At 50.8% G+C, this 13,875-nt stretch overlaps 1 long non-coding RNA gene across 1 annotated transcript; it reads right to left on the bottom strand.

Annotated features, from left to right (window-relative positions):
- Positions 1–2,614: 2,614 nt before the first annotated feature.
- LOC129658477 (uncharacterized) lies at positions 2,615–13,194 on the bottom strand. The gene is made up of 5 exons (XR_008717355.1): positions 13,068–13,194; positions 10,147–10,345; positions 3,811–3,894; positions 3,533–3,618; positions 2,615–2,740 (listed from the first exon to the last, which is right to left on the bottom strand). It is a non-coding gene; the product is annotated as an uncharacterized LOC129658477 (long non-coding RNA).
- Between the last annotated feature and the right edge of the window lie 681 nt (positions 13,195–13,875).

The raw sequence follows: 13,875 nt of genomic DNA on the forward strand, positions 1-13,875 counted from the left end.
TGTTGTAGCATTACAAAGGAGCAAACATTATATTGAGGGTTTAAACAAGATGAACCAGGGAGCAGCTGTAGGCGTCAGCCCGGGGGAGCAGTGTCCCCAGCATCAGGAGGCAGAACACGAGCGGCAGGCTGTGGGCCAAGGCGCCTATGGTGGGTGGAGGGGCAGGGTTCGTGGTTTAGGGCTAGCCGCCACCGCTTGGGCTCAGGGCGGTCCCCTCTCGCCGGTGGGGCCACGCTGGTCTGGACGGCACTCCGCGGGCGCGCTTTCCTCTCTGGCCCTCACTCGCTGCACAGACTTCTTTGCTCTAGGTCACGGGGTGCAGAGAGGTGGGTGCGAGGCGCTGCTGGTGGCGCGGAGGTGAGAGCTGGCTGGGGGAGGGGGAGCGAGCGAGTGCGCGCGCCGCGAACCTGGTCTTTGGGGAATGTGACATGACGAATTTGTCTGAGATCCAAACCGGAGAATCTGCATTCTGTAGAAATATACAAGCATACCCTCTCCCACAAGTTAGCAACACATCTGGCCTTTTTCACTCTCCCGTAAGGAGGCCTTTTTACTTGACCAGGGGCCGAGTCGTAGCCTGTAATTCAGGCATCTAGTGTCTCATCATTGTAGTCTGCCCCTGTGTGTTTACGTTTAAGTGATTAATTACAATTGGAACATAACTTCACTATTTGTCTAGCTGTTTCCCTATGGATATGTTAATTTAGGTCTAATGTTTAGTTTAGGTCTCTGTATAAATTTAAGTAATAAATGTATAACCTCCTTATCTCATTTTGGTATACAGGTATACAGATATACCTAAATGCAAAATGCATTTATACATGTATTTATATATGGCAACAAGTATAAAGTTATTGACATATAATATATATAAATCAATATACTTGAATTAATCTTTATAATTAATATATTAATTAATATATATTACAACAATACAACACATACACAGCTAATACCAACCAACACAAACCAATATACTGTAATAATACATGTCACACATTTATAATTATACAGTATATAGAACATTTATCATCACAGCACATCAATCCATACCAATTAATATCAGCCACACACACATTATATTCTGCCATATATATTTAATTATACAGTATATATATATGTGTGTGTATATAGTATACATATTAATTTATATACAAATTAATTAAGTATAGATCTATAAATAGAATTAGGTATACCTTTATTATATTTTATTTATACCCATACCTATTTAGGCAAACTGTAATTAGGCAAATACATTTATATTATGTATTTATAACAATATATAAAGTATTGTTAAATGTACCACCTGTACAGCATCTCCACCCCACATACCACTTTCTCTAATCCCACGAACTCATTTTCAGTATTATGTGTTGGCCAGGAGCTGGGCCAGTCTTTCCCAGCAATGTTAAGAGACGTCTGTTCCTGTGTCTAATAGCCCTGGCGTTTTATTCTCTTGAATTAAAAGATCTTTTAAAGGCCTTGGAACTGTAATTTCCTGCACCCAAAAGGCTAGATCACTAGATCCAAATGTTTTGTGGCTCTTAGCTTGAGAAGTCAAGTTTTTCCTTGTCTGATAGTAAGGTAAAAGTAAAAGCTGTGTTACTCTTTGACCTTTATTAATTTGTACAGTTTTGATAGGCAGTGAGATCAAGACTTTAATTTCTCAATATCATCAGAATCTACTACACCATGCACCAGCGAAATTTCTTTTCTTTCTTTTTTTTTTATTTAATTTTTTTTTAAAAGAAAGCGAGCTACGCCCCAGGACAAATCTTACAATGTCCTCAGATAGGGGGCCAGCCACTCCGGTTGGAATTGGAGTAAGTGGCACATCAGGGGTTAATATTGTTATTAAATCTCCTTGCCTTTTCGCTTTTCTCCTAGCCTGGGTGAGACCCCCCTGAGGGAGTTTTCTCCAAGGAGCACGCTCTGAATATTGTGTACTAAAAGCTCCTTTGTTTAAAAAACTTTTTATCTTCCTCCGTCTTAGGCAACACTTTGGGAGGCTTTGGGGGCAAAGTGGGGAACTCCTGGGTCCTGGGAGGCACAATCGAAGGCGGTGGTGGTCTCCTTAAATCAGAAAGTGGTGGATAAGTTTTTTAAAGGTTTGTGCAGAGGGGGAGGGAGCTCGCCAGGGCTCTCGGCCGCAGCGTCCTGTAAGCCCTCTCCTTCCTCGGGAGGTAGACCACTTTCTCCCTCCTTTTTTTTTTTTCAATGGCAGAAAATATGATCTGTGCAGTAAATGGAGACTCACCACCATCCACCTCTATAGCCTCCCCCATAGGCTATTTAACAGCCTCGTGACGGAGGTCCAGGACATTTCTAATCATATTCCACAGTCAATAAATATTTGTCTATTCTTAGATGCAGAGAAATCCATTTTTAATTTTTTTTTTAATTTTAGAGAATATTTTTATTTATTTTGTAACCTCTTTACCCTGGCTAAACTTCAGAGGGGACTAGAAAAGAAGCCTCAAGGTGAGGATCGAGTTCATCCTTGGGACTAGAGAAAATCCTTCTCCGGGAAACTCCTAGCGGTGGCCCTTTACCCCGACATGGAGGAGGAGGCATAGGGGGATGGGAGCGTCCCGAAGTTTTCCTCTTCTGTTCCGGAGATCCTTTAACTGTTTGGTAACTAAATCTTATGAACTGTCTGATCGGGGATGTTTCCCTCAACCTCCTAGGAGCGGATGGTCTGATTAGGGATGTTTTCTTAAACTTTTAGGAGCATCTTTAGCTAAAAAAAAAAACAAAAAACAACAATCCTCATCAGAATGGCATCGAGCTGCTGTTTCCTCTAAACCTTTTTCAAATTGAGGGGAGAGCTGATCTTTCTTTTCATCCCTATCTTTTACATGCTCATTGGCAGTCATAGCGGCTAGCCATTCATTTAGCTGTCGATAGCTAGGTATAGCCTCTTCATTTTCACTTTTCTTTATAACAGGTACCTTTTCAGATTTGCTTTTTTGTTTAACAGGTACTTTTCCAACTTTACTTTCCACTTTAACAGGTACCTTTTCAAATTCATGAGCTGGATCTAAAACATCTCTAGTCATATTCCACAGAGGAAAGGTGTAAGTAGGGATTTTTTCCAAACCTTGCTGAGCACAATAAGCTCTTAGCTGTTTTCCTAGTTTTTTTCAAGATATCTAGGTTAACAGTGCCTTGTTGTAGAAACCAAGGGCAGTGGTCTTGTACAAATGTAAAAAAATGATTGAATGGAAGATGTTTTAACCTTGATTCTTCTTTTACTTAATAACTGTAAAATTACTCCTATAAAGAGCTGTCTTTCATTTGATTCAGTGTTGCCCATGTCAGAAAATTAAGGATAGTAAAAGATTTTGCTTTTAGCTATCTAAAGATTAGGCCCTTTTTGTCAGCCTTTTTAGAAACCGTTTTTTCTCTCTAACTCTTCAACACTTCCCACTCCTCTCGCCCTGTCTATTCTACAGGGGGATCTGTAGCCCCCTAAGTGGGATCCTATCTGTCCCGAAAACTGAACACTGGGGGAATGGGGTTGGGGATTTACCTTCGAAATGCCTGTCTCGGGCGCCACCTGCAGAGGTCCAGCCCCAGCTGATCCAGGGTATTTGAAGGGAAGATGGAGTAGGCGACCTATTTATATATTTATTTATTCATCAAAGATATAAAGAGTAATAGAATGAGGATAGCTCAGTAGGAAAATTCAGTGGAGAAAAGCAGCTGAGTAGCTTGGTTTACGCGGAAAATCAATATAACCCATGACACCAGGTTAGCTCTGACCACGGAGGCTGCAAGTGCCCTCTAGAATAGAGGAAGTTGCCCCACCTTAGACACCTTATCGAGTAGGTCTTCGAAGCCCAGGCAAATAAATGGTCGCAGAGGATATCCACGCTCCAGATGGACACTCATCTGAAAATTGAGGGGAATAATGACATGGGGAGACCAAGCGTTGGCGAGCAAGGCCCGTAACTGTATTTTCAACAGAGGTTTTAATACCCTAAGTTACACATAGAGGATAATAGGGGATGCAAAGTCAGCAGTCTTTAATCCTTATCAAAAACCAGGGTTTCTTTTCTGCAGATTTATCGTATTAAAATGGTTTAGATGATTTACATCATCTTCTGGCCAGAAGACCTATTAACATTTTATGACTCTTGACAAAGACTTATCAACCATAAGAGTTATTTTCTCTAAGAGTAATTGTTTAAGGTTTGGCGCCATCTTTCGAAGATAAAATTGCATTCCTATAGGGAGGATGTGTAATGGGTTTACAACAAAGAAAAGAATTTATTACCTTAAGGGTCTAAAGTTACTAACATCAAGGCCAGTACTTATTTTTTCTACATACCAACTATATTAATTAACACACATTCAAGGATACAATTCAGGGGATGTGGAAACTTGGCAAAAAGGATTGGTTCATCAATGAAATCTTTTACTAGTTTTATTCTGACAGTTTCTAACTCTCTGAGAGGCTCTAAGCTATTTGAATATCTTAAACTTCCCGTGCGTCTCGAGGCTGGGAGACTGTACACAATCGTATGCATAGCTGTAGGAGACCGGGTAAACTTGTCAGGCGAGTTAGAAAACCATCTGAGGGGTTTGGATTTAAACACTACTAATTGCCCAGGAACATTATTAGTTGGAGCTGTAAGTTAGCTCTTTGACAGAGAGAGTGAGATGGTGGTAGGGGACATCCCCAGTAATGTCAGAGGTGAGAGAACAAAGCCATAAAAAAGGCAGACTTTGGTTTTTGGGGGTAGATGCTCAAGAATATACGGGGGAACTCCCGGAGGCTCGATCCCGCCTTTGCGTATGCCGAGACTCTTTCCTCATGACATTTGTCACGAGTGGAATGTCTCTCGCTGGCTCCCGGCAATCTTCCATTGCACCAAACGCAGTGGAGTCCCGAGAGGCCCCTCCCAACACCACAGTATCAGTGTCTTCTCAGAGGAACCCTGAGCAACTCCCTGAGGTCACCGGCACAAGTCGAGGGAACACAGGGTCTCCTGCCGCAACCCGAGAAAGACCTCAAGAGTCCGTCTTCAACGCGTCTTGAGGCCGGATTCCCCTACCATGACTCGAGAGCAATGACACGCTCCCCCTCGCCATGTGCATGGACACCTGACTTCACTGGCGCCACATGAGAGGCTCCCTGAGCTCCCCGTCATACCTCGTGAGAAACCCCACACTGGCGCCGCAGCTCGGGAAAACCCACGAGACGCCACCGTCATCGCGAGATTGGGGACTTCTTCCTGCCTGACCTGGAGAGCAATCCCTGGTCCTTTCTCCAAACTTCACAGGAGGCTTTACTCCCTTTAGGCCACTCAATGGGCTCCAAGAGATACCTGTCGCGACTTGAGAGGAGAGCAGAGTACTTTGTTTCCCCTCGAGATGAGGCCTTACCTTGGGTGAGTCTGGAATGCAACCCCGAGATCCCTGTTGCCCCTGGAGAGGAACATTATGTCCTGGACAAAAGCCTAGATGAGGTCTATTTTGCCCTACAGTGACTCGAGAGCAACACCCATCTCTCCCTCGCAATTCGAATGGAAGATTGGTCTTCACTGGGCCAACACAAGAGGAAGTCTGAATTTCCCGTTGTAACTCGAGAATCCCGCCGCAACTCTTAAAAACCACGTGGTTCCCCATTCATCGCAATATGAGGCCTTTGCCCGCTACAGAGTCTCAAGAGAAGTCCCATGTTTCGTCATAAAGTTCGAAATGCTACTTGGCACCCTTGATGCGACCCCAAAAGTTCCCCAATATACCGGTCTCACTCCAAGGGAACACTGAAGTTCGTGGCACCACTTCATTTGAGCCCCTTCTCCGCTCCTGATCACGGCAGGAAGGTCGATCCCCCTGCTTTGTCTAGAAGGGGTTCCCGACCTTCATGGCGCACCTCAGGATGAGGCCAGTCTCACGAAGAAATTCGAGACGTAGCCTCGTGTTGGTGCCACGTGCCGAAAGACCACGATTTCTCGGTCTTGCTCTTGATAAGAACCCGATGCCCGGACACCTCTTCTAACGCAACCCTGTGGATGAAGGCACTACACGAGGGGGCACTGGCAACCCTGTTCATCGTCCGGAAAATCCCACAGGATCCACATACAGCTCCACAACTGGCCTGTCACCCCTTAAACAATGAGAGAGGCAAGCGGAGTTCCCTTCCTCAGACAAGACGAGGCCTGAGTATCCAATCCCAACTCTGCAGGCACGCTTCGATCTGAGTCAGAAATGGAGAGGAAACCTGAGGTTCCTGCCTCAACCCGAGATGAGGCCCTCTTCCATTAAAACAAACCCAGTGGAGTCCCGAGAGGCCACTCCCATCTCCACAGTATCCCTGACTTCTCATAGGCATTCTGAGAAGCTCCTTGAGGCCACCGGCAAACGTCGAGGGAAATAAGGGTTTCCTGCCACAATCGAAGAAAGACCTCGAGAGTCCTACTTCAATGCGTCTTGAGGTCAGATTCCCCTACCATGGCTCGAAAGCAATAACGCGCTCCCCCTCGCCACGCACATGGAGACCTGACTTCCCTGGCGCCACATGAGAGGCTCCCTGAGCTCCCTGACGTACCTCGTGTGAAACCCCACACTGGCTCCGCAGCTCGAGAAAACCCACAAGACCCCTCCGTAAGCGGGAGATGAGGGCCATCTTTTCCTGCATGGCCTGGAGAGCAGTCCCAAGTCCTCTCTCCAAACTTCACAGGAGGCTTGACTCCCTTTAGGCCACAAAGTGGGCTCCAAGAGGTGCCCGTCGCGACTCGAAAGGAGAGCGGAGTCCTTTGCTTCCCTTCGACACGAGGCCTGACTCCCTGGGTGAGTCTGGAATGCAAACCTGAGATCCCTGTGGCCCTTGGAGAGGAACCTTAGGTCCTGGACACAAGCCTAGATGAGGTCTCCTTTGCCCTGCAGTGACTCGAGCGCAACCCCCAGCTCTCCCTCGCAACTCGAATGGATGATTGGACTTCCCTGGCCCAACACAAGAGGAAGCCTGAAATCCCCGTCGTAACTCGAGAATCCCGCCGCAACTCGAGAAAAACCACGTGGCTCCCCCGTCATCGCAAGATGAGGCCCTTGGCCGCTACAGCGTATCAAGAGAAGTCCCACGTTCCATCCTGAAGTACAAAACGGTACTTGGCACCCTTGATGCGACCCCCAAAGTTCCCTGACATACCGGTCTCACTCGAGGGAAACACCAAAGTTCACGGCACCACTTCCTGTGAGCCCCTTCACCCCTACTGATCGCGACAGGAGGGTCGACTCCCATGCTTTGACTGCAAGGGGTTCCCGACGTTCCCCACGAACCTCTGGATGAGGCTGGTCTCATGAGGAAATTCGAAAAGTAGCCTCATGGTTGGTGCCACATGCTGAAAGATCCCGAATTCCCGGTCCACTCTAGATAAGAACCTGACGCCCGGACATCTCTTCGAAGGCAACCCTGTGGATGAAGGCACAACACGAAGGGACACTGACATCCCCATGCATCGTCTGGAAAAACCCGCCGATTCCACTCACAGCTCCAAATGTGGACTGTCACCCCGTGAACAACTCGAGAGGCAAGTGAAGTTGCATTCCTTCACACAAGACGAGGCCTTACCCTCCTGGCCCAACTCTTCAGGGACCCTGCGGTCGGAGTCAGAAATGGAGAGGAAGCCTGAGGTTCCTGCCTCAACTAGAGAAGAGGCCCTCTTCCATTGAACCAAACTCAGTGGTGTCCCGAGAGGCCCCTCCCAACACCACAGTATCCCTGAATTCTCAGAGGCTCCCTGAGAAGCTACCTGAGGTCACTGGCACAAGTCGAGGGAACCCAGAGTTTCCTGAAGTAACCCGAGAAAGACTTGGAGAGTCCTTTTTCAACGTCTCTTGATGCCCGATTCCCCTACCATGACTCCAGAGCAAGGACGCGCTCCCCTTGCCACAAGCAGGAAAACTGACTTCCCTAGTACCACACAAGAGGCTCCCTGAGTACCCCATCGTACCTCGTGAGAAAACACACAGTGGCGCCGCAGTTCGAGAAAAACCACAAGATGCCCCCGTCAAGGAGAGATGGGGGCCTTCTTTTCCTGCCTGACCTGGAGAGCAATCCCTGGTCCTCTCTCCAAACTTCACAGGAGGATTGACTCCCTTTAGGCCACTCAGTTGGGTCCAAGAAATACCCGGTGCGACTCGAGAGGAGAGCGGAGTCCTTTGCTTCCCTCGAGACGAGGCCTGACTCCCCGGGTGAGTTTGGAATGCAACCCCGAGATCCCTGTCGCCCCTGGAGTGGAACATTATGTCCTAGACACAAGCCTAGATGAGGTCTATTTTGCCCTACAGTGACTCGAAAGCAACCTCCATCTCTCCCTCACAATTTGAATGGAAGATTGGTCTTCCCACGGTCAACACAAGAGGAAGTCTGAATTTCCCATCGTAATTCGAGAATTCAGCCTCAAGTCTTAAAAACCATGTGGTTCCCCCTTCATTGCAATATGAGGCCCTTGCCAGCTAGAGTCTCAAGAGAAGTCCCACGTTCCATCCTAAAGTTCGAAATGCTACTTGGCACCCTTGATGCGACCCCAAAGTTCCCCAACATACCGGTCTCACTCCAGGGGAAGACCGAAATTCCCGGCGTCTCCAGGGAAGTCCCATGTTCCGTCCTTAAGTGTGAAACGGTACTTGACACCCTTGATGAGACCGCAAAAGTTCGCCGACACGCTGGGTGCCTCGAGGGGAACACCGAGGGTCCCGGCACCACTTCATCTGAGCCCCTTCTCCCCTCCTGATCGCGACAGGAGAGTCGACTCCCCTGCTTTCTCTGGAAGGGGTTCCCGGCCTTCCTGGTGCACCTCAGGATGAGGCCGGTCTCAGGAGGAAATTCGAGACTAGCCATGTGTGAGGTGCCACGTGCCGAACGACCCCGATTATCCGGTCCGCTCTTGATAAGAACCCGATGCCCGGACACCTCTTCGAAGGCAACCCTGTGAGTGAAGGCGCAACACGAAGGGGCACTGACACCCCCGTGCATCATCTGGAAAAACCCGCAGGGTCTACACACAGCTCGACAAGGGGCCTGAGACTCCCGGAACAACTCGAGAGGCAACCAGAATTCCATTCCTCAGACAAGACGAGGCATGACTCTCCTGTCCCAACACTGCAGGGACCGTGCAGTCGGAGTCAGAATCGGAGAGGAAGCCTGAGGTTCCTGCCTCCCCTCGAGATGAGGCCCTCTTCCATTGCGCTGAACCCAGCAGAGTCCCGAGAGGCCCTGCCAACTCCACAGCATCCCTCACCTCTCAGAGTCACCATGGGAAGTTCCCTATAGTCCCCTGCAGAAGTCGAGGGAAACGAGGGTTTCCCGCCGCCACCCGAGAAAGACCTCGAGAGTCCTTCTTCAACGTGTCTTGAGGCCCTAGTCACTTCCCATGACTCGAGAGTGATGACCAGCTTCCCCTCGCCATGCGCATGGAGACATGAGTTCCCTGGCACCGCACGAGAGGCTCCCTGAGGTCCTCGTCGTGCCTCGTGAGAAAACTCCCATGGGCGCCGCAGCCTGAGGAAACCCATGAGACGCCCCCTTCATCGCTAGATGAGGGCCTTCTTTTCCTGCCTGGCCTGGAGAGCAATCCCGAGTCCTCTCTCCAAACTGAAGAGGAGGCTCGACACCCTTGAGTCCACTCATTGGGCTCCAAGAGATCCGTGTCGCGACTTGAGAGGAAAGCGGAGTCCTCTGCTTCCCCTCGAGGCGAGGCCTGACTCCCTGGGGGAGTCTGGAATGGAAACCCGAGATCCCTGTCTTCCCTTGAGAGGAATATTAGGTCCTGGACACACGCCTCGATGAGGTCTCTTTGGCCCTGTAGTGACTCAAGCAGAACCCCCAGCTTTCCCTCGCAACTCCAGATGAAGATTGGGCTTCCCAGGGTCAACCCAAGAAGAAGCCTGAAATCCCCGTCGTTTTCGAGAATCCAGACTCAACTCGAGAAAAACCACGTGGTTCCAACGTCTTCACAGAATGAGGCCCTTGCCCGCTACAGCGTCCCCAGGGAAGTCACATGTTCCGTCCTGAAGTGGGAAACGGTACTTGGCTCCCTTGTTGCGACCCCTAAAGTTCCCTGAAATGCCGGGTTCCCTCGAGTGGAACACCTAGAGTCCCGGCCCCACTTCATCTGAGCCCCATCTCCCCACCTGATCACGACAGGAGAGTCGATTCCCCTTCTTTGTGTGGAAGGTGTTCCCGGCCTTCCCGGCGCACCTCAGGATGATGCTGGTCTCACGAGGAAATTCGAGATGAGCCACGTTGGTGCTGCCACATGCCGAACGACCCCGATTTCCTGGTCCGCTCTTGAAATGAACCCGATGCCCGGACACCTCTTTGAAGGCAACCCTGTGGGGGAAGGCACAAAATGAAGGGGCAATGACACCCCTGTGCATCTTCTGGAAACACCCGCAGGTTCCACACACAGCTCGACAAGGGGCCTGAAACCCACTGAACGACTCAAGAGACAAGCAGAGTTCCATTACTCAGACAAGACGAGGCCTGACTCTCCTGTCCCAACCCTGCAGGGACCCTGCGGTCGGAGTCAGAAATGGAGAGGAAGCCTGAGGTTCCTGCCTCAACTAGAGAAGAGGCCCTCTTCCATTGAACCAAACTCAGTGGTGTCCCGAGAGGCCCCTCCCAACACCACAGTATCCCTGAATTCTCAGAGGCTCCCTGAGAAGCTACCTGAGGTCACTGGCACAAGTCGAGGGAACCCAGAGTTTCCTGAAGTAACCCGAGAAAGACTTGGAGAGTCCTTTTTCAACGTCTCTTGATGCCCGATTCCCCTACCATGACTCCAGAGCAAGGACGCGCTCCCCTTGCCACAAGCAGGAAAACTGACTTCCCTAGTACCACACAAGAGGCTCCCTGAGTACCCCATCGTACCTCGTGAGAAAACACACAGTGGCGCCGCAGTTCGAGAAAAACCACAAGATGCCCCCGTCAAGGAGAGATGGGGGCCTTCTTTTCCTGCCTGACCTGGAGAGCAATCCCTGGTCCTCTCTCCAAACTTCACAGGAGGATTGACTCCCTTTAGGCCACTCAGTTGGGTCCAAGAAATACCCGGTGCGACTCGAGAGGAGAGCGGAGTCCTTTGCTTCCCTCGAGACGAGGCCTGACTCCCCGGGTGAGTTTGGAATGCAACCCCGAGATCCCTGTCGCCCCTGGAGTGGAACATTATGTCCTAGACACAAGCCTAGATGAGGTCTATTTTGCCCTACAGTGACTCGAGAGCAACCTCCATCTCTCCCTCACAATTTGAATGGAAGATTGGTCTTCCCACGGTCAACACAAGAGGAAGTCTGAATTTCCCATCGTAATTCGAGAATTCAGCCTCAAGTCTTAAAAACCATGTGGTTCCCCCTTCATTGCAATATAAGGCCCTTGCCAGCTAGAGTCTCAAGAGAAGTCCCACGTTCCATCCTAAAGTTCGAAATGTTACTTGGCACCCTTGATGCGACCCCAAAGTTCCCCAACATACCGGTCTCACTCCAGGGGAAGACCGAAATTCCCGGCGTCTCCAGGGAAGTCCCATGTTCCGTCCTTAAGTGTGAAACGGTACTTGACACCCTTGATGAGACCGCAAAAGTTCGCCGACACGCTGGGTGCCTCGAGGGGAACACCGAGGGTCCCGGCACCACTTCATCTGAGCCCCTTCTCCCCTCCTGATCGCGACAGGAGAGTCGACTCCCCTGCTTTCTCTGGAAGGGGTTCCCGGCCTTCCTGGTGCACCTCAGGATGAGGCCGGTCTCAGGAGGAAATTCGAGACTAGCCATGTGTGAGGTGCCACGTGCCGAACAACCCCGATTATCCGGTCCGCTCTTGATAAGAACCCGATGCCCGGACACCTCTACGAAGGCAACCCTTTGAGTGAAGGCACAACACGAAAGGGCACTGACACCCCCGTGCATCATCCGGAAAAACCCGCAGGGTCTACACACAGCTCGACAAGGGGCCTGAGACTCCCGGAACAACTCGAGAGGCAACCAGAATTCCATTCCTCAGACAAGACGAGGCATGACTCTCCTGTCCCAACACTGCAGGGACAGTGCAGTCAGAGTCAGAATCGGAGAGGAAGCTTGAGGTTCCTGCCTCCCCTCGAGATGAGGCCCTCTTCCATTGCGCCGAACCCAGCAGAGTCCCGAGAGGCCCTGCCAACTCCACAGCATCCCTCACCTCTCAGAGTCACCATGGGAAGTTCCCTATAGTCCCCTGCAGAAGTCGAGGGAAACGAGGGTTTCCCGCCGCCACCCGAGAAAGACCTCGAGAGTCCTTCTTCAACGCGTCTTGAGGCCCTAGTCACTTCCCATGACTCGAGAGTGATGACCAGCTCCCCCTCGCCATGCGCATGGAGACATGAGTTCCCTGGCACCGCACGAGAGGCTCCCTGAGGTCCTCGTCGTGCCTCGTGAGAAAACCACCATGGGAGCCGCAGCCTGAGGAAACCCATGAGACGCCCCCGTCATCACTAGATGAGGGCCTTCTTTTCCTGCCTGGCCTGGAGAGCAATCCCGAGTCCTCTCTCCAAACTGAAGAGGAGGCTCGACACCCTTGAGTCCACTCATTGGGCTCCAAGAGATCCGTGTCGCGACTTGAGAGGAAAGCGGAGTCCTCTGCTTCCCCTCGAGGCGAGGCCTGACTCCCTGGGGGAGTCTGGAATGGAAACCCGAGATCCCTGTCTTCCATTGAGAGGAATATTAGGTCCTGGACACACGCCTCGATGAGGTCTCTTTGGCCCTGTAGTGACTCGAGCAGAACCCCCAGCTTTCCCTCGCAACTCCAGGGGAAGATTGGGCTTCCCAGGGCCAACCCAAGAGGAAGCCTGAAATCCCCGTCGTTTTCGAGAATCCAGACTCAACTCGAGAAAAACGACGTGGTTCCAACGTCTTCACAGAATGAGGCCCTTGCCCGCTACAGCGTCCCCAGGGAAGTCACATGTTCCGTCCTGAAGTGGGAAACGGTACTTGGCTCCCTTGTTGCGACCCCTAAAGTTCCCTGAAATGCCGGGTTCCCTCGAGTGGAACACCTAGAGTCCCGGCCCCACTTCATCTGAGCCCCATCTCCCCACCTGATCACGACAGGAGAGTCGATTCCCCTTCTTTGTGTGGAAGGTGTTCCCGGCCTTCCCGGCGCACCTCAGGATGATGCTGGTCTCACGAGGAAATTCGAGATGAGCCACGTTGGTGCTGCCACATGCCGAACGACCCCGATTTCCTGGTCCGCTCTTGAAATGAACCCGATGCCCGGACACCTCTTTGAAGGCAACCCAGTGGGGGAAGGCACAAAATGAAGGGGCAATGACACCCCTGTGCATCTTCTGGAAACACCCGCAGGTTCCACACACAGCTCGACAAGGGGCCTGAAACCCACTGAACGACTCAAGAGGCAAGCAGAGTTCCATTACTCAGACAAGACGAGGCCTGACTCTCCTGTCCCAACCCTGCAGGGACCCTGCGGTCGGAGTCAGAAATGGAGAGGAAGCCTGAGGTTCCTGCCTCAACTAGAGAAGAGGCCCTCTTCCATTGAACCAAACTCAGTGGTGTCCCGAGAGGCCCCTCCCAACACCACAGTATCCCTGAATTCTCAGAGGCTCCCTGAGAAGCTACCTGAGGTCACTGGCACAAGTCGAGGGAACCCAGAGTTTCCTGAAGTAACCCGAGAAAGACTTGGAGAGTCCTTTTTCAACGTCTCTTGATGCCCGATTCCCCTACCATGACTCCAGAGCAAGGACGCGCTCCCCTTGCCACAAGCAGGAAAACTGACTTCCCTAGTACCACACAAGAGGCTCCCTGAGTACCCCATCGTACCTCGTGAGAAAACACACAGTGGCGCCGCAGTTCGAGAAAAACCACAAGATGCCCCCGTCAAGGAGAGAT

This window comes from Bubalus kerabau, chromosome 8, assembly GCF_029407905.1.
Source record: "Bubalus kerabau isolate K-KA32 ecotype Philippines breed swamp buffalo chromosome 8, PCC_UOA_SB_1v2, whole genome shotgun sequence".
NCBI classification, from domain to species: Eukaryota; Metazoa; Chordata; class Mammalia; order Artiodactyla; family Bovidae; genus Bubalus; species Bubalus kerabau.